General features: G+C 42.7%; 1 non-coding gene across 1 annotated transcript; it reads right to left on the bottom strand.

Moving 5' to 3' along the window:
* Window positions 1–14,438: 14,438 nt before the first annotated feature.
* On the bottom strand, window positions 14,439–14,600 carry LOC119874395. The gene has a single exon (XR_005368246.1). It is a non-coding gene; the product is annotated as a U1 spliceosomal RNA (small nuclear RNA).
* Between the last annotated feature and the right edge of the window lie 6,029 nt (window positions 14,601–20,629).

The raw sequence follows: 20,629 nt of genomic DNA on the forward strand, positions 1-20,629 counted from the left end.
ATGATCCCAGGGTCCTGGGATCAAGTCCCACATCAGGCTTCCCTCAGAAAGCCTGCTTCTCCCTCTGCCTTGTCTCTGTGTCTTTCATGAATAAATGAATAAAGTCTTTAAAAAAAAGAACCAGAATCCGTAAACATTTACTCAACATACAGTGCAGGTGGGATGAAACTGATTACGTATTAATAAAAATTGTATGCCCCTTCCAAAGAAGTGGCGCTGGATATACTTTTGTATTTTGACCTATTTGCAAATGTCTCTTGCAGTTTTTCATCCCTTCCCTTATGAGTGATGAAATGAAGGGACGAAAACTGTACCCTTCATCACCATAAGTCAAATGGCATATGTCTGTCGCATTCAATCACTAGGGCTTTCATAACAAAATACCGCAGGCTGGTGGCTTAAATAATAGAAATGTATTTTCTCATTATTCTAGAGGCTGTAAGTCCAAGATCAAAGTAGTGACAGGCTTGATTTCTCCTGAGGCCTCTCTCTTTGGCTGCACCCAGCTGCCCTCCCGCTGTGTGTTCACATGTGCTTCACCTGGTACAGCGTGTGGCTGCTTCCTCTGCACTGATCTCCTCTTCTTACAAGGACATCAGGCATATTGGGTTAGGGCTCAGCCTAACAAGCCCACTTTAACTTACTTACCTCTTTAAAGCCCTATTTCCAAAAGAAGGTCACATTCTGCGATTCCTGGGAGGCCTTAAATAGATGAATTTGGGGAAGATGTAACTCAGCCTGTAACAGCTGGCCATCCTAGAATGTTAAAATCAGACAGGGAAGGACTTTATTTCAACCCCTGACAGCCTATGATTACAAAATCCTAAGACGTACTATCTTACAAGGCATTCCACATTTCACTTTGGGATTCCAAATCATTTTCTACACAAGAAAATTTGCAGAAACAGAACAAATAAAAACAGATTCATGTCCTAACTTCCTTCTACTTGCTAAAGGAGGGTTGGCATCCTGAAAGGGGAAGAAAACAGCAAAATTGTCCCTGTTTTTATTACGTGCAAATTCTCTCTTCAGCTTCCTTTTGTGACTTTTGAAGCTGGAAAACCTCTTGGAAGATATACTAAAAGATTTAAAATTTAGAAGTTTTTTTTAGAAAGATTATTTTATTTATTTGAGAAAGAGAGTGCGAGTGCAAGTGAGGCAGGGAGGATAGGGAGAAGGAGAATCTCAAGCAGACTCCCTGCTGAGCAGGAAACCCACTTGGGGCTTGATCCCAGGACACCTAGATCCTGACCTGAGCAGAAATCAAGAGTCAGACGCTTAATCAACTGAGCCACCCAGGCTCCACTCGAACTTTTTTTTTAATTACTCATTCCTGGGAAGCCACATCATTTCAAATATATATTATGTTTTGAACCACAAATAATAGGATATCATTTTATCAGAAGGGCAATTATTTTCTAACAGTGGCCAGCAGTTCAGGTTGGCAAGTTCAGCACCAAAATGAAGATGAAACTGCAGGGTCCTTGTTCCCCCACCCCTAGGCTTGAGGCCTGGAAGGGAAGTCTTCATCCTCTTGAATCTCTTTTTATCCAGGAAGAAAGCTTTGCCCGGAAGAGAAGCAGAATATGCCACCCCAAAATATGATTGTAGGAGTCTAGGACATACCACTTCCAAATATGCCACTTTGGTACATTGATTGTTTAGAGCTGTAGGCACTTTAAAAACAGGGGATGCAGGGAGATGCTTTCTCTGAACTCCCTTTTTTGCCCTAGGGACACATGGTCCAAAAGGAACTCAATTGTCATAAATCTTCTCCTTGGGAGTATCCACAACCAGGGAAGACTGATAAAATTGGACACTACACCCAGACAGACTTTGTTACAAACTATCATACCTCCCCTCTATTCTTCAAAGTGCCCATTAATCTTTCCTAGAAATGATTTCCTCTCCCTCAAGAGGCCTGCATTCCTCCTCTTTCTCTATTAAAATGGTATTTAAGCCTGAATCCTAAACCACCTCAGGGAGTTACTCATTTTTCCCTAGGTATTTTCCATATGCACGTGAGGTATACATGTTAATCAACTTCTGTATTTTTTCTCTGTCATTTATTACAGGGATCTCAGCCAAGAACTCAGAAGGGTGGAGGAAAATGATTTTTCCTCCCCTTTAGTCCCAACCTCCCCTAAGCCATCCCTCATACAGAGAAGTGGAATTTACTCCATTGCTTTTCACACAAATACACAACAGAGATGAGCACAAGCTGGAGAGAAGTGCTTTTTTAACCAATTTTCTCTCAAGGGCAACATCCATTTCAGCAGAAGTGGAGTCTACTTGCATTTCACCAGAATTTTTGAGAACTTAAGTTTATCAGCATTTTTCTGTTTTAGTGCCTTGCTTCAATGATCTATGCTACATTAAAAGTTACCCCCACACATGGCTTAAACATAATATTAATTTATTTTGCTCACTGATTTTGGGCTGAGTGGACTCAGCTAAGCAGTTCTCACTCAATTCTCTGTGCAGGTACCATCAGACAGTGAGGGCTTAGGATCATCATCCTGAAGGCTTCTTCATGCATGACTGACACCTTGGGCCAAAGCCACTCAAACAGCTATAGGCTAGCACAGTTGGGGCTCCTTCTCCATCTTCCTCCCTGGGAAGCCTTCCCCCATGGTGACCTCATGGACATTTCACATGGCAGTGGAGGCTGCATAAGTGAGCATCCTGAGAGAAACTATCAGAAAGCTGTGTGGACTTTTTTAATTGAGCTTTGGAAGTCACACAGTGTCATTTCAGCCACATTGATTCATCAAGGCAGCCACAAACCACCCAGGTTCAAGGGGAGGGAATAGAGACTCTATGTCTTGAAAGGAGAAGACGCAAGAATTGGTGGACATATTTTATTTTATTTTTTTAAGATTTTTATTTATTTATTAATGAGAGACAGACAGAGAGAGAGAGGGGCAGCGACACAGGTAGAGGGAGAAGCAGGTTCCATGCAGGGAGCCTGACTTGGGACTCGATCCTGGGTCTCCAGGATGCGCCCTGGGCGAAGGCGTCACTAAACCGCTGAGCCACCCAGGCTGCCCAGTGGACATATTTTAAATACCTCCACACACCCCTTAAAGTAGACCTTTTGTCATCTACTCAGCTGGACCACCCTTAGTTCTACCTCTGAGTCCACAGAACCTACTTTCATTTACACTTCTACACCTCATTTCTCATCACTCTCCTTGGAGATAATTCCCACTTTCACTCCACATACCCCCTTTCCCAGGACAGACTGTTTAGAAAGAGAGAGTACATGGTCTTTGTGAAAAGGGACCAGGACTTCTGGTTAAGCCCCAGTTATTTTGATAAAACCAAAATCAACCTAAGACAAAGACTCTCATAACCACTGTTTCAAAGTAATAAATTTTAGGCCTTATTTCCTTTCATGATGTTTGGTCTCCAAGGAAGAAACAAAATATACAGATAGCCAACCAGCAGTAGGGAAGGTTCTCCTACACCAGCTGGGCCCAAGACTACCGGCTGTCCAATGGACATAAGCAGAGAAACACAAAGCAGCAGGCCAGTGCAGATGCCTGCCTGCCTGCCCTCCTACCCCTCTGAAGGTGGACTGCTTGTATTTTGCCCACTGAAGCAGAAAGGATGAACATCTGGGATCTCAGCTCCTTCTCCCTTGAAGGATTCTCTGCTCGGTCTCAATCAAGCTGACCCACCTTTCCTTGAAAAAAAAAAAAATTCAAGTGAGAGCCTGGAGTAATGAGTATTCCTCAAAAACAATTTCATCAAGAAAAATTAGATGAAATTTCTGGTGACAGTTTAACCATTTAGAAAGGAAAAGAACCTTATATAATTTACACATATTGGTAAGAGCAAAGGAAAGGAATTCAGTGATGCTCAATGTAGGACAGGGAGTTCACTGTGTGGAAATAAATTACTCAAGATGCCAAATATCTTTGATTCAATTTTAATTTATATTAAAGTTATCATGTTTGTTCATTTGCTTGTTTGCTTTGTTTTAAGCAGGAAACACTGAGGGAAATGTTAGGAAGCTGTTTCTATGAGCACATTTGAGAATGCAAACCACAAGGTTTACAACAGGCTTTGTTTGGATAAAATAGAACTGAGCATATATACATACAGGTTACCATAAAATATAAGTAAAATTTATACTTGTTCTGTATTTTGTCATCACAAAATTGAGTTTCTGCGTAACTCTATGACTAAGATAAGGAAAGAGTTTCCTTATAATCTTCAAAAATTTATCTTACTAGTTTTTAGGACTTCTACTTGTAACCTTGATGTTATAAATATTTGTTTTAGAAACTACGTTTATTAAAGTGTTGCAGGAAACTGTTCACGGAGAGTTACAAACTCTGTTTGCCAAGGAAGGTTGATTTTATCCACCAACCTTGAGCAACTGGTCCACTGATTTCTGACCTTGCTCAGTAGTTTAAAGTGCACACACACACACACACACACAAACACACGCCAAAACCCAAACAAACAAAACACACTATGAACAGTTTCTTAAAATTAGGAACACCGCCAAAAGCATTCTTACTTGAAAAGTGTATTATAAAAAAAAAAAAGTGTATTATACAAAATAACTTTAACGAGCCAACTTTAAAACACAATGTAGAATCTTGATTTGTGATAACCTTAGCATGGAGCCCTAGTAGAATGCCCTGCCTCTTTGATTTTCTGACATTCCACCTGATAGATGTCAAATTCTGAATAAGGAGCACATTTGGAGGATTTTTGGAGGATCAATCTCAAAGGGAAAAATTGTGCATGAAAACCTCAGAAACATGATAATATAGGGAGTGAAATATGTCACAATTCTATTTTTTGTGTATGTGACAGCATAAAATTTACATCAATATTAAAACTGAATACAAAGGAAATCATGTCTCATGAAGATTCCTAACACCACCCTGGCAGAGGGTGCTCCCCACTTCTAACCCCAAGCACCATAGTTACAATGAAGTTCCAGTTTATGGGTGTTAGGAATATTTGATAAAACAACTGACCTAATGTCTTCACAGATTGAAGAAAAAAGTAAAGAGGAATGTCATTCTGACTTATAAGAGCCTTAGGACATAACGAAAAAATACAGTATATGATCTTTGATAAAAGCCTGACTTGAAAAAAACATATAAAGGACACTTTGGGGTCAGTTGAGGCAAATGAATATAGTCAATATATTAGGAAATAATCATCCATTCATTAGGAGTGATAATGGTACCATGTGATATAAGATTATATGCTGACATATTTTGGACTGAAACTTCATATAGTCTACTATTTTAAATGGTTTAGTGAAAAAACACATAGATGAAGTATGCTTGGCAAGATAACAATTGAGTATAGAAGTGTTGAGTACACTCTTTCTAATTTTCTATATGTCTGAAAATTTTTCAAAATAAAAGTTTTTAAAAGTATGTGGATATTATTCCTATCCCCAAGTTTTTAAAATTCTTAATATAAGAAGGAAAGGTATGTTAAAGTTGGTTTAAGGAGTTGCGACCTGTTAAGTTCAAAAGACAACTAGCAAATATAGACAGAGGGCCCTTCTTCAGTTGTTAAGGCCCTTATTATTGAAACGAAATGGATCTAGAAATTTTGAATCACCCTTAGATTTCTTGTTGGACAGTGCTACGACAACTGTGCTTCCCTCATGAATATCAGACTAAAAAGCAAAGTGTGGTTACCCCAGCAGCCAACCAAGTCTACCAGCAGTCAACACTGTTGGATTCTTAACATGGATGGAGCTAGAAGGTATTATACTAAATGAAATAAGTCAATCAGACAAAGACAAATATATGACTTCACTCATATGTGGAATTGAAGAATTTAAACAAATGAATAAAGGGGGTAAAAAAGAGAGAGGCAAACCAAGAAATATACTCTTAACCTTCAGAGAAGAAACAGATGGTTACCAGAGGGAAGGTGAGCAGGTGGGATGGGGAAAATAGGGGATGGGGATCAGAGAGTACGCTTACCATGATGAGCACTGGGTAATGTATGGAATTGTTGAAGCACATATCATTCACCTGAGACTAATAGAACACTGTATGCTAACCATAACTAAAATTAAAAATAAATAAATAAGAAAAAAATCTATCTAAACAAATAAGTGCTGTACTCTCTTTAATGGTATCAGTGTTTCTGTCTCCAAAACTACCTGAAACAATTGGTCAGAATAAGCCTCTGTGTCATGATGTAGCGATAATAACAATGAGTAACCCCATCAATAGTACTAATACTGCCTAACAATTTATCAAGTGCTCAGTGAAAGGCATGATAGATTGGTTTGGAGATTAGACACGATGCTTCAATATGATGACAGATAAGATGTGTCACACACACTGAGCCATGTGATCATCATGAATAGTCTTCCCTTAGGCCAGGTGTTCCACAGAAATTATTAAGTCTTTCCTAGCACTGAATGGGGCAAACTCTCAAGGTTAAGCACTATTAACTAAGTGTACAGGAGCTACACGGGCAGCTGGGACACTCCGCCCTCCTCATGCCTTTTTCTTCCCTAACTCCTGCCTGTCTTGTCTTCATCCTCTGCCTTCCAGAAGAACTTGCTCCAACCCATGCTGGCTGAAGCTGCCTACATGCTCCTTTACTCCAGTTGTGGTATTATACATACCTGTGAGCCTCCACACTGTTCAGGACCAACATGTTGGTATCTCTATTAATTTTTTCACATCTCTACTGATTCTTCAACTTATCCCTCCTGCCTTCACTGGCCTGAGTAGCCAGAAATACTGTGTCATCCTTTTGGTCACCTCCTTTATGCCAAAATGCTCAGGAACAAAAGGGATAAACACAGGCTGAAGAAAGGAGTAGGGTGTCTTCAATCCAGACTCCCCATCCAAATACAAGATTGGGTGAGTCCCTGAGCACCGTGACTTCTCGTAGACACCTAGAGTCACTCAGTTCAGCTCCCAGGGTTATTATGAGGTGGGAACACTCTGCAGAGAAATAACCATGGCTCTGGTAGTTGTGAAATAACCCAGTGTGGGGTTTGTTATGTCTTCCTTATTTAATACTTTGAACTCTACATCAAAACTTTAAAATTGTATTTTTTTAAATATTGTTTCAATGGTTAAGAGCTCAGCATGTACTCAGAGGGTGCTCATAAAAGATTCATTTATTCAACAGATGCTATGTAATAGACTAAAGAAGCATAAGACAGTCAGTCATCTTCAAGGAACTTACAACTGAATAGAGAAAATAATGAATGCAGGGGTGCCTGGGTGGCTCAATTGGTTGAGGCATCAATTCTTAGTTTCAGGTCAGGTCGTAATCTCAAGGTCATGAAATTGAGCCCTGCCAAAGGCTCCATACTCAGAGTGGAGTCTGCCTAATACTCACTCTCCATCTGTTTTTTTCTCTATAGGTTGAGTATATTCTTCTCTATAGGTTAACAGTGTATTTCTTGGTTTGTCTCTCTCTTTTTTACCCCCTTTATTCATTTGTTTTAATTCTTCAATTCCACATATGAGTGAAATCATATATTTGTCTTTGTCTGACTGACTTATTTCACTTAGTATTTCACTCTCCTGGGGCACCTGGGTGGCTCAATCCCTTACGTGGCTGATTTCAGTTCAGCTCATGACCATCCTGGGATGGGGCCCTGCATAGGACTCCTTGCTTGGTGAGGAGTCTGCTTCTCCCTCTCCTTCTGCTCCTCCCTCCCACTCGCACTCTCTCTCTTTCTCTCTCTCAAATAAAAAAAATACATCTTAAAAAAAAGAAAGAAAGAAAAGAATGGATGAATGCAAAGCATACTTGCTATGACATGTACGTGTAGGCAGTGCCACTGGCGTGCAGAAAAGCAGATGACTTCTGACTGGCAAGAGTCTGCTATTTTAAATTTAGGTTTACTAAAATGTTACTTCAGTAGTTTAGTGCAACCTTCAGCCCAGGGGGTGATCCTGAAGACCCGGGATCGAGTCCCCATCAGGTTCCCTGCATGGAGCCTGCTTCTCCCTCTGCTTGTGTCTCTGCCCCCACCCCCTCCCCCCACTCTGTTTCTCATGAATAAATAAAATCTTTAAAAAAAAATTAAAATGTTACTTCATTCTATAGGGATAGGATGAAGTTTTCCTTTTTCTTCCTATCCAATACTGCCACCTGGTGGTGCCATGGCCCCTTTGCAGTGCCTCTCAACTGCCCCCCTCCCACCCTCAAAGGGATACAGAAAAGGAAACAGAAACGTGGCATCAACAAATTGCTATAGAAACTGAATTGATTTGTGAACATTACTTAAGTTGAGCCATTTTAAATGAAGCCCTCATTTCCTTGGTTTTCCTTTCCAGGAAAACTGTGTCCTACCATAAGAGTGTCAAGTACTACGGGTCTTAGCATTTTATCACAGGCTGCACTAGGAAAAGACAATGACCTCCCACCCACCCCACCCCACACCCCACCCCCACCCCCGCACCCCTCACAAAAGGTTATAAAAGAGAAAAGTAGAGATCTTCCACGGACCTCGTGAAAGGACCTATTCCTGTTTCCAGGTTGCAGCTGAGAGCAGCCTCCTTCCAGGGAGAAGAGGAAGCTCACAGTTCCCTGAGTTTGAATCTAATTGGAACATGGTCCCGAAAACATTGAAACCTTGATGCATGTATCAAAAGCTAAAAATCCTGTCATGTCAAAAGTGGAGCTGTTTTCTGTTTTGCAAGAGAAGACAACTTAGGTGCTCTTTTGGGGCAGGCTACTACTTGTTCTGCAGTGACCCCCACGATAGGCCCAGTGACTACTCAAGGAAAAGTAGTGGCTCTAGAATAATGTGAAAGGTTGTCAATGCAGCACACAGAATTAAAGCTTTGAATATTTCTGTCCCATCCACAAAACAAAAATGTCCATTTTTGCTTCCTAAATATGGATTGGGACATTGTGCCTAAAAATCGTTGCTCTTTTTGAGGCACACAAGGGTTTTATTAGGGAGGTGTTAACAGGAGCCTGAAGCTGGCACAGCCATCTTCACCAGAAACTTTGCAAGACTTGGCCTCCAGAAGACCTGCCTCAAGGCCTCACTGAGGAAGTAAGGCCCAGAATACACCTGAGAGCAGGAATTTTGTTTCATGGATGTACTCCCCACAACTTAGAACCTTGTCAGCTTCACAGTTGACATTTCAATGTTTGTCAAAGGAGTATAGGAAGGAAAAGTGCTCCCCATTTCCCCATGCAGACCAGTTCTGCCCTGGGAACAGGGAAGGGCAGGGAATGAAAGACATTAATCTGGGCAGAGCAGTGCCTGGCAGAGGTGATTTCTACTGGTGTTGTTGAAGGAGTTAGACAGGAAGGGCAGGAGGGAGGAATATGGAAAATCATGTTCCTGGTCATATGTGAGGGGCTGAGGACTCAAAAAATAAACTAGGCCACCTTGAGAAATAGCAAGCAGTGCTTCTGTGTGAATAGGCGGGAGCTCAGAATTTTGGTTATTTGGTCATTCTTGTGAACGTGACCTCCACGGGCTCCCAAGCTGGTGTGACCTTTGGCATCATTAGCACAACACAGCACTGGCCACTTCATGGCTCCTGAGCAGCTCTCTTCTGGTCTACGGTTCCCATATTTTAAAATTTGCATAGATATTGGGTTCCATTTTTGAAGGAAAATGCTGCAACTGTACATTATAATCTCTGGTCCTCGATCATCTCCACTGTCAGCTTTCCCATTTCCTCTGATTATTGAAGGTAGAAATCTAAGAATAATGTTGCTGGTCCTCTTTACAAATTCACTCATTCTTCTCTTCCTCTGCTGTCTTCATCCAAAACGTAACTTGTAAGACTTCAGATTATTGTTAATATCTTTACAACACCTCCTGCCACCCTCACCTTACTCTCACCCAACGTGACAATCATTTCCCTCAACATTTTTAAATCTTGCTTAGTCTTACTAGTCTACTAGGATATCCTCCTCATTAGCCATTCTGTCTCAGCTCTGGTTCATCTTCAGTACTATTGCCTAAATCTTCTGAATTTCTCCAATTGTATCTCCTCCTGCCCTCAGGAGAGCCTTCTCAAAAAAAAAAAAAAAAAAAAAGTCAAGAAACTCGCAGTGGATTTGGGGATGTCAAAATATCATAAGTTTCAGAATTTCTTTTTTCCTGCCACAAAAATCTTGAGCAGAATATTCTGCATTTCTAGAACTAGCTAATTTTCTCAAACCAAGATATTTTTCATCTTTCTGTTGCTCTAGGAACATTACAGGAGCTCTTGAAAGAAAAAAAGAACTATACTCTTTTAAGTATGCTTACCCCCGACTCACCCTTAATTGAACACATTAGGTGTATACAGTGTCAAATCTATAATTCTGGAGCACATTTGCCTTCGGCTCAGGGCATGATCCTGGGGTCCTGGGATCGAGACCCACATTGAGCTTCCTGCAGGGAACCTGCTTCTCCCTCTGCCTGTTTCTGCCTCTCTCTTTGTGTCTCTCATGAATAAATAAATAAATTTTTTAAAAAATCTGTATATAATTCTGTATGTTTTTAATACTATGTTTAATTCACGAGAAACTCTTCAGAGTATTAGCTATTTAAACTGAAGCTATTGATTGGCAAGGAGTGAGCCCCAAAGCAAATAGGGTCAATTACGGTGCCTTTCAGATGACACATCCTGGACTAGTCAGAGCCCTTTCTTGAAAATTTTGAACATGGGACAGAAATCATTCTCATTTTCTTTCAGATGTGTTTCTCAAACTTCGTACGTTTGACCTAACCCTCAACATGACTGTTTGAAGAGAGGGTCTTTATGGAGGTAACTGAAATTAAATGAAATCATAAAAGCTGGGCCCTGACCCAACAGTACTGATATCCTTACAAGAGGAAGAGACACCGAGTTCTCTGTCTCCAGGCCACGCGTGAGGACACAGGCTACAAGGTGACCATCTACAGGCCAGGGAGGGAGCTTTCACCAGGAGCTGACTTGACCTTCACCTTGACCTGGAACTCCTAGGCTCCAGAACTGTAAGAAAATAAATTTCTGTTGTTTCAGCCACCTAGTCTGTGGTATTTTTCTGTGGCAGCCTGAGCAGGCTAAAACAGGTGGTGACGCTGGAAAGTCCGGATTCACAGAGGACACATTCCTGCCATGCTGAAGAAGGCATTCCAAAAGCATGGATGGAGGGAGTCCTATAAGCACTACTGTGCTCCAGTTATTTACACATAGAGCAAAGATTAGAACATTAACAGAAGCATTTTTCTTTACTCTTTTTTTGTACTTACTATACAAGAATTGGTTTTATACTAAAAAAAAAAAAAAAAATGTTTCCTGAAATGGTATTTTAGAAAATAAATGGTATCTTATTACGTGTTTTATACATATCCATTTTTTCCTTTCTTGGCAGCATGCTTAATAATCATCTATAATAAAAAAAAAATCTACCAGCAAAAAGCTTGATTTAGAAAACAATGATTGGGATCCTTGGGTGGCGCAGCGGTTTAGCGCCTGCCTTTGGCCCAGGGCGCGATCCTGGAGACCCGGGATCGAGTCCCACGTCGGGCTCCCGGTGCATGGAGCCTGCTTCTCCCTCGGCCTATGTCTCTGCCTCTCTCTCTCTGTGACTATCATAAATAAATCAAAAAAATTTTTTTAAAAAAATAATAGATTTAAAAAAAAAAAAAACAATGATCACAATTGTATTATTTAAGTGAGGCTGCCACCACTTTGAGAAATGAGGCTAGGGTATCTTTTAAGATTTGAGAAACTGACATTTTAAATTGCTCCTGAGAAATGTATCACTTTGTTTTGTTTCATTTGCTTTCACATCTTTCAATCCTTTGAAGGGACTCTGTTCGTTGCTCTTTGTAGAGATCTTTATTGATAAATACAGACAGAGATAAACCAAAAAGAGACTCCTAGCTTCTCATCCTTGACAGGGATTTCTGGTCTATTTTTTCTTAGATGTTCCAACTAAAGGGGAAAGAACCTTTTTAAAAAAATTATTCTTGGGGTGCAATCAGTTTAGGCATCTGACTCTTGGTTTCGGCTCCAACTCATGAGATGGAGCCCTGTGTCAGGCCCCATGCTCAGCTCCGAGTCTGTTTCACACTTTCTCTCCCTTTTCCTCTGCTCCTCTCCCTGCTCAGGCTTGCTCTCTCTCTCTCTCTCTCTCAAATAAATAAATAAATAACTTTAAAAAATCATTCTGATGATTGTTAGGATAGAATCAAGGTGGAAAAAAATGAGTGTTGTAGGTGCCATGAGTGTTGTAGTCAAGTGCACTAGTTCAGGTAAAATGGCCTAGAGAGATGTGACAAGGCCAGGCAAGAACATCAGCCTTTAGTTAGCCGGAATAATGCCAAGAGAATATTTCTAGCAACCTCCCAGAAGGAAGATGATGGCCTCCCACAAGAGGTCAGTAAAAATCTGCCATAATCTCAGGGATGCCTGAGTGGCTCAGTGGGTTATGCAGCTGCCTTCAGCTCAGGTCATGATACTGGAGGCCTTGGCATTGAGCCCTTTCCCCTTCCCCCTTCCCTCATGCTCATTCACTCTCATGTGTTCTCCCTCCCCCACTCAAATAAACAAATAAAATCTTCAAAAAAAAAAAAAAAAAAAGACCTGACATAATCTCCATAATCTCAGAATTCAAGGAAATAGCCCTCCTTTCAATTCATATTAATAAGACATTTATAATTGGAAACCACTAACCAAATCCAAATTTATTTACACACACACATTATATTGTAGCAGTAAGGCTCAAAAATCCAGTATTATGAGTTCTTCTTCATGTAGCAGACTTCATATATGCTTCAAAATAACCATTTCAATAGTTTTCTATTTTCCAAGCAATCTAATTGTAAACATTTATTTTTTTTTCCTCTGGTGTATCACACTAGGATACAAATTTGGAAACCATCTTGGGTTTTGATTGGTTTTCCTCACTAATGAGATGAATCCTGCAAAATATCCTTGACTTTAAAAGTTTCTGGGTGTTATACTATATGTTGAAATAGAACTTCAATAAAAAATACATATATTTTTAAAAAGTAAGTAGCAGCTATGAAACTATAATTTCAGTAGAGGTAGGTAACTGGAACAGATACGTGGCTAGATTCATGGAAATAGGAGAGAAAAGAGAGAGAATAAAAAGTTACACATCATTAAAATGCAGATTTATCAACCATAACCTAATATTGCTTCAGTGATGCAACAGTGTTCAAAGACAATAAAGTCTGTGGAGGGGAAAAACGAGTAGAGTTGTCCTAGGTATTTTTCTTTCTTCTTTCCTTATCTAGAAAGCAGTATGGTACATAAAGAATCGATTTTGGAATAAGACAGATCTAGATTTAAAGTTGAGTTCATGAGTAATTGCTCTGTGTTTGATTTATTGCTAACTGTACTTCCTCAGCTTCTCATTCTTGCTGATAGTAGTAACAATAACTAGCTGGGATTGGATGCCCATATGTCCATTTATTTTTTAAACTTCTTTTTAGGGTTAGACCAGGTGGCTCAGCGGTTTAGCGCCACCTTTGGCCCAAGGGTGTGATCCTGGGGTCTCTGGTTCGAGTCCCATGTCCTCCCTGCGTGGAGCCTGCTTCTCCCTCTGCCTGTGTCTCTGCCTTTCTCTGTGTGTCTCTTGTGAATAAATAAAATCTTTTTAAAAAATAAAAAACTTCTTTTTAAATCAGTGCTATGGCTATCAGATTATGTTGCATAAGATGAAAACAAAAAAGATCAATCTAGAGACTGTGTGTAGAGACATGGCCATTTGTTGTTAGTCACTGGGGAGGAGATCACAATTGCTGCATTCTCCAGCTTCCTATGTTCCAACAACCTTGGTCTTCTTTTGGCAATTCAACCATGCAAAGGAATTTCCTTTCCCCTGGAATGCCTTTCTCCTGACATTTATCACAGCTGGCTCATTTTTTTTTTTTTTTTTTTTTTTCTGGTCTCAGTTCAATTGAGGCCTTTGCTAGCTCCCACTCCATTTTTCCTAAGAGATCGCACTGTTGATTCCTTTATGGCGCTTCCCCCTATAGACCATTATCAGGTTTATGAATGGGTTCAGTTGTCTATCTCCACTGACTAGAACAAAGGCTTTCGACAAGCAATTGCCGGATGGCTAGACAGCTGGCCAGATGGCTGATGCCAAAAGGGGGTTTAGAGCACAGAAGCAGACGTAGCAGATTTACCTAAAGCGACTTTGCGTATCACTAGGCGGCTCTTTTCCAAGACACCGAGAACGCTAGAAAAAAAAAAAACGAAAAAAGAAAAGAAAGAAAAAAAAGAAACCCTTCCCCATAAAATAAAATATGCGGCGCGGGGATACAGTGAGCGTGGGTTACACGCATGCACATAAACACAAGTACGCACACGTAAAGAAAAACTTAAAAAAGTAGAAAAGGAAAGCCGCTAAACGGACCAAAACACACCCAAGTCTACCCTAGGGACCCGATCGGAAGCCCTAGAATCGAGAAGTCTTTCTTTGGCCACCGCGTTGCCAGGGGAGAGCGCGAACGCAGTCCCCACTACCACAAATTATGCAGTCGAGTTTCCCACATTTGGGGAAATCGCAGGGGTCAGCGGATCCGGAGTGCAATGGACAAGCCTCACCCTGGGAAAACCACCTTCGTGATCATGGTGTTTCCCCTGCCAGGTAAGTATGAGTTGCTCGGCCCGCTGCGACCTGCACCCTAGCGCGCGCCTCGCTCCTTACACACGGTCACTTCCTGCCCGCCGCCTCCGCACGGCGGCTCCCCGCGCCGCCCCGGCCGCGACCTCGCCCACCCGCAACACGCCCTGGGGCGCCTTTCTCTGGCCCCACGCGGGACGATTGGGCTCGAGCCGTGGGGACCCGGCAGCCTCTGCGCGCCTGCTCATCTACATACGCCACGCCCCCGGGACGTTACCTCCACCCCCACCCCAGGTCCGTCCCCGGCTCTGGGAACCGGCGGTACCAGGCCAGGGCGGAGACTGGATGCCTGGAGGGCTGGATGGAGGGGTGGGGGGCGAGGACTTGGGACTTGGACGGGGGGCCTAGAAGCCGGGTCTCCGACCTCTGAGCGGTTTAGGGCCTCACTGGAGGGTGGGTGGGGCCGGGGTTTGATCCCCCGTTTCCCTGAGCAAAAAGGAAGTTTCAGTGTGTTTTGTTTTAGCCGGCTCATCCTCACTGGACAGATTATTATGACATTTCGCCGTCCTGAAAGTGTGTCCCGTAGGATTAATGAGGTTGAACCTTGCATAAAATTTAGTTTTTCAGAGAACAGTTTTCCCCTAATCAGGTATTGTGTCTTTTTTTTTTTTTTTTTCCCAAGATTTTATTTATTTGACAGACAGCAAGCACATTGAGGAGAGGGCTAGGGGGAGAGGGAGAAGCAGGCCCCCCACTAAGCAGGGAGCCTGATGTGGGCCTGTATCCAGGAGTCCGGAATCATGACCCCAGCCCAAGGCAGACACTTAACCCACTGAGCCACCCAGGTGCCCCTATTGTGTCTTTCCTGACCCCACTAGTAAATTTTCTAGGTGTCTCTACAGAAGCCTGTATTCAAGGTCAATTAATATGGTTCTCTAGCCTCCTACCTATATTCCTAATGCAAGGTAACCAACCCAAGATCTCATCCAGTTTATACCCGCTCTTGGAGCATGCCCAGAGCCCCTTCTCCTTGTCCTAAGGTAACTTGATGTGAGGGGCTGAATTTTGCTTTTATCTGGTGTTAAGTCTCCACTCAAAGTGAACATGAGAAGTATGTTACATATACACTTGAGCCACACACATGCTCCATCTTTCCTCATGAATAGTCCTGTTTCTCTGCTTTTTTCTTTTTTTTTTCTGCTTTTTTTCATCAGTATGTATGTATGCAGCCTCTATGAGTATAAGAAACTTGTTTTCTCCTCCAGATTTGTGACTTGCTCTCCAGTCTCCTCCTCTGCCTCTCAAATAAGCCCTTTCCTTGCTGCTTACCTGTCTCAGTGATTGGCTCTGTGTGCATCAGGCAGACAGACTTGGGTTCAGTTATACCCCTGCCTTAAGCACTTAAGTACTAAGATTTCCCCAACCAACTTAACAAGGATCACTTTTTCATGGCATCTTCCTGAGTAAGCCTGTCATAAACTACTTCAACATACATGAATAAGGGGGTCCCTACTTGGCTTAGTCGGTTAAGTGTCTGCCTTCGGCTCAGGTCTCAATCTCAGGGTACTGGACGTCCGCTTGTCTCTTTCCCTCTCTTTCTGCCCCTCCCTTTTCCCCCCTCCCCATGCTTGTGCCCTCCTTCTCTCAAATAAATAAAATTAAACAAACAAACAGGGACACCTGGGTGGCTCAGTGGTTGAGTGTCTGCCTTCACACTCAGGGTGTGATGCTGGGTCCTGGGATGGAGTCCCACATGGGGCTCCCTGTGGGAAGCCTGCTTCTGCCTCTGCCTGTGTCTCTGCCTCTCTCTCTCTCTCTGTCTCTCATGAATAAATAAAATCTTAAAAAAAATACACAAGTAAGCCTAGTAAAACCTAAAGGAGGAGTGCCTATGTGGCTCAGTCAGTTAAGCTGACTCTTGATTTTGGCTCAGGTCATGATCTCAGTGTGGTGGACTCTAGTGCCAAGTTTGATGTGCTCTGGGTATGAAGCTTACTTGAGATTCTGTCTACCTTTCCCTCCGCCCCTCCCTACTTCTCTAAAAAAAAAAAAAAAAAAAAACCCTAAAACACCCTAAAAGAAAAAAAAAAATGTCAAGATTCTGTTTCTTGAAAACAGAAAACCAGGGCAAAGTGCAAACTTTGTTCACTTAGCAAATTATGCAGTGGTCAAGTACATAATACTGGTAAAACAAAGTATTTTTAGATACTTGAAAAAATATAAGTATACTATTATGTTTTATAGTCGATTCACAATATCTAAAACATTGGGTTTAGTCTGTTCAACTCTTTTTTTTTTTTTTTTTTTTTTTCTGTTAGTAGGCTCCACACCCAGGATGGAGCCTCATACTAGGCCTGAACTCAGGACTCTGAGATCAGTACCTGAGCGGAGATCAACAGTTGGAAGCCTAAGTAACAGAGGTGCCCCGCTCTCATTTTGCTTTTAGAAAGTGAGCCAAACACAATTTTCTTTAGACTGTAAACTGAGAACTTTTATATCTCTGCTGCTCTGTCCATTGAGAGGTGGAGTCTATTCCTTCCCTTGGAATCTGGATCTAGTGACTAGCTTGACTGGTAGAATGAGGCAGATGTAATGTTCAGGGAATTCTGAGGCTAGGTCAGAAGAAGCTTTACAGCTTCCATCTGGATCTCTGGGAACCCTGTCTGGGAGACTTGAGATACCACGTAAGAAGGCTAATTACTTTGAGGCTGCCATGTTGTGCAGAAGCCCAAGGCTTTGAGGGTAAAGATGCATAGAAAGAGTGCTGCTAGTTCCCAGCTGTTTCAGTCTCAAACTGGGGCCCCAGACACCAGGGAGCAGAGTAATGCCTGCCAAAATTGCATATTTGTGATCAAAATAGAGGACTCTTTTTGTTTCATGGCTCCCAAGTTTTGGGGTGGTGTTTTTGTGCAGCAATAGAAAATGGAATGGGGAGACAGAAACAAGCAAACAAGTAATATGAAGTGGAAGAAAAAAGTGGGTTAAGGAATGGAGAGAAGGGGTTGGGGTTGGGGGGGCTTAAAGTTTTTGAGAAGGGAGGCAAGGTAACTTCTCTACTACATAGTCCTGCTTTTCTTTGCTTGCTCATCATCAGCACACAAAACTCCCCAACAGCCACCCCAAAATGGCAGTCTAATTTGGCAATTCCCTGAGTTTATTTGTCCTGTTATAAGTCCTAGGACCACAGCCAACTCCTTAGAACCTCTAATTCTTGGTTTTAAGTTTGTGAGAATCAGTAAATAATGACCGAGCTTTTGTGGAGCAGAGTGAACTTGCTATTAGGGGCATATCCCAGAGGAGGGCCATGAGTCCCAGAAAAGAGAAAATGGATTCCCCAACAGATATCTCCTTGACATCACTGTGACTCAGGGAGAGTGCACTACTTCTCAAAAAAGTTGGGTGGAACAATTGAAAACCAGAAAAATCCATGGCATGTGGGTGGTACATTATCCCATAAGAGTTCAAAACAGAGAAATATCCCATGCCGAAGGAGAATCTGAAAAGGCACTGAAAAAGAAAAGGTGCAGAGTTGGGGATCCCTGGGTGGCGCAGCGGTTTGGCGCCTGCCTTTGGCCCAGGGCGCGATCCTGGAGACCCGGGATCGAGTCCCACATCGGGCTCCCGGTGCATGGAGCCTGCTTCTCCCTCTGCCTGTGTCTCTGCCTCTTTCTCTCTCTCTCTGTGACTATCATAAATAAATAAAAATCAAAAATAAAAATAAAAAAAAAAGAAAAGGTGCAGAGTGACTTCTCATTGCTGCAGCGTCTCGTGGCTGAGAGATACCCTAAAAGGTCATTCTGTCTGGTTATTGACTCATCTATTGCTTGCAAATGGATCTTGAAGGATAGGTAGGGTTTGGATAATGGAATTAAAAGTAGGAGAGGGTGCTCCAGGGAACAGCATAAACAGAAGCATGATGGAAGGCATGACACATATTCTTTTTTTTTTTTCTTCTGGAACATATTCTTGAATCAGGAAATTCGGTTGGGTATGTGTAGGCATATCAGTTTGGCATGATGTATTGAAGCATTGTGGAAGGCCAAGAAATACTGGAAGATAAGGTGAACAGATGAGCAGATCAAGGTGAACTATTAGAACTTTTTAGGTAGGAAATTGTCCAGACTGGAAAGGGTTACTCTGGCAGTAGAGAGTGGCATAAAGGGAGCCAAAGGAAACAAGGCTGTCAAGTAGGAGCCTGTATCCCCAGTAGTTGAGGTGAAAGGTGGGGGAGATGGGTGTGCATGAAAGAGGCACTACTAACTGATCCATAGGATTGGGAATTGAGGGCTCCTGGAGGGACAGAGGAAGGGGTCAACCAAGATTCAAGCCTATAGTAGTTATAAGGATGGAGGAAGTGACATGAGCAGAAATCAAGAGTCAACATACCTATTGGCTGAGATATAGAAATGGGGTGGAAGACGCTGACTTGGGTTTGGGCTGTACTGATTTGAACTGCCAGTGGCGCAGCAGTGGAGACTATCTGCCTGGGCAATTGGAAGCCCATTATAGCCCCCAAGGAGAGGGCAAGGACCGGGTTAAACAGGTGGTTATCTGAATGGGATCAGGAAGAGAGACAGGAGCTTGCGAACAGGCCAGTACCGAAACAGGGCAGCAAACAGTGTCACAATCAAGAGGCCTCATCTCAAGTTATCATCTACCTCACCTCAAGCATTGGGCGGAGGTGGACAAAGGCAGTCAAAAGCTGGGACTGAGAGGAGGCCAAGAAAAGGTCATTAGGAATTAAGTGGTGACAGCCTAGCAACTCTTCAGTAGACAGGCTGGAGTCAGATCGGGGAGTGAGTAGTGGTGACGGTGAGGCAGCAGGCGGTGAAAAGAAGGTAGAAGGTCTTGAGGCTTGACCGTTGGAGGGACGTCAGGTGCTAGAGTCTGGGGACCTACTGGCCCAGACTGCTGGCTGCAGGTCCCCTCAGCATCTAGATTTCTGCTTCTTCACGTCACAACGTGAGACCCCGCACATAGAGCGCTCCTCTCCAAGACTGCTACTTAGGAGGCTGCTGATTACTATTTTCGGTAATTAGGCAGCTGTTTCCCGGTAAGCAGAAGCCACGCACCAGCGCCCCAAGACGCTAGGAACCCCCCCCCTCACTGGGATGGAGGGAGGGAGGGAGGGAGGGAGGGAGGAAGGACGTGGTCTGATAAAACTCCTTCTCTATTCATAATCCAGTCACTCTGATGACCTCTATGACCAACGCCTGCACGCGGCCTCCAACACTTCCCAACTGTGTTGCTGCAGGGGGCCTAATGGTCTGCCTGCTTCTATCCTGGGTCCCCCAAGGCCTATTTCAACACCACAGTCAAGCTAATCCCCTTAAAAACATGTAGATCTGTCTTCTGGAAAACAAAACAAAGCAAACCGCAATGGCTTCCCATTTCCCTCAGAGTAAAAGCCAAAGTCCTTACACCAGCCCCAAGTCCTTACACAGTGTCATCCCTCCTTCCTTACCTCTCTGACTTCCTCTTCACTCTTCAGTGCTAACTGCTATTGCTTTTCCGTTCCTTGAACACGCCTGGCACTTAAGGCATTTGCTCTAGACTGTTCCCTCTTCCTATGCTTTTCCCCCATATATCTGAGTGACTAACTCCCTCATCTTCTAGTCTTTACTTAATATGACCTTCCCAGAAATGCCTGGGTGGCTCGGTGGTTGAGACCTTTGGCTCAGGTCATGATCCTGGCGTCCTGGGATCAGTCCCACAATCGGCTCACCGCAGGGAGCCTACTTCTCCCTCTGCCTATGTCTCTGCCTCTCTCTGTGTCTCTTGTGAATAAATAAAATCTTTTTTTAAAAAATGACCTTCCCATTGAAGTTGATCCTCACATCTTATTTACTACTGCAACCAATCACTCCCCCTCATGCCAGCTCTCCCTGTTGGCCTTTTTCCCATAGACCTTACTACCTTCTAACATATTTTACAATTTATTGTTACATTTTATTAGTCATCTTCTCTGCCACCTCTCACTATAATGTTAATTCTGTTCACCCAGGATTCCCAGGCACATACCATAGTGACTGGCGCATAGGAGGCACTCAGTATCTGTTGA

This window comes from Canis lupus, chromosome 12 (genome assembly GCF_011100685.1).
Source record: "Canis lupus familiaris isolate Mischka breed German Shepherd chromosome 12, alternate assembly UU_Cfam_GSD_1.0, whole genome shotgun sequence".
NCBI classification, from domain to species: Eukaryota; Metazoa; Chordata; class Mammalia; order Carnivora; family Canidae; genus Canis; species Canis lupus.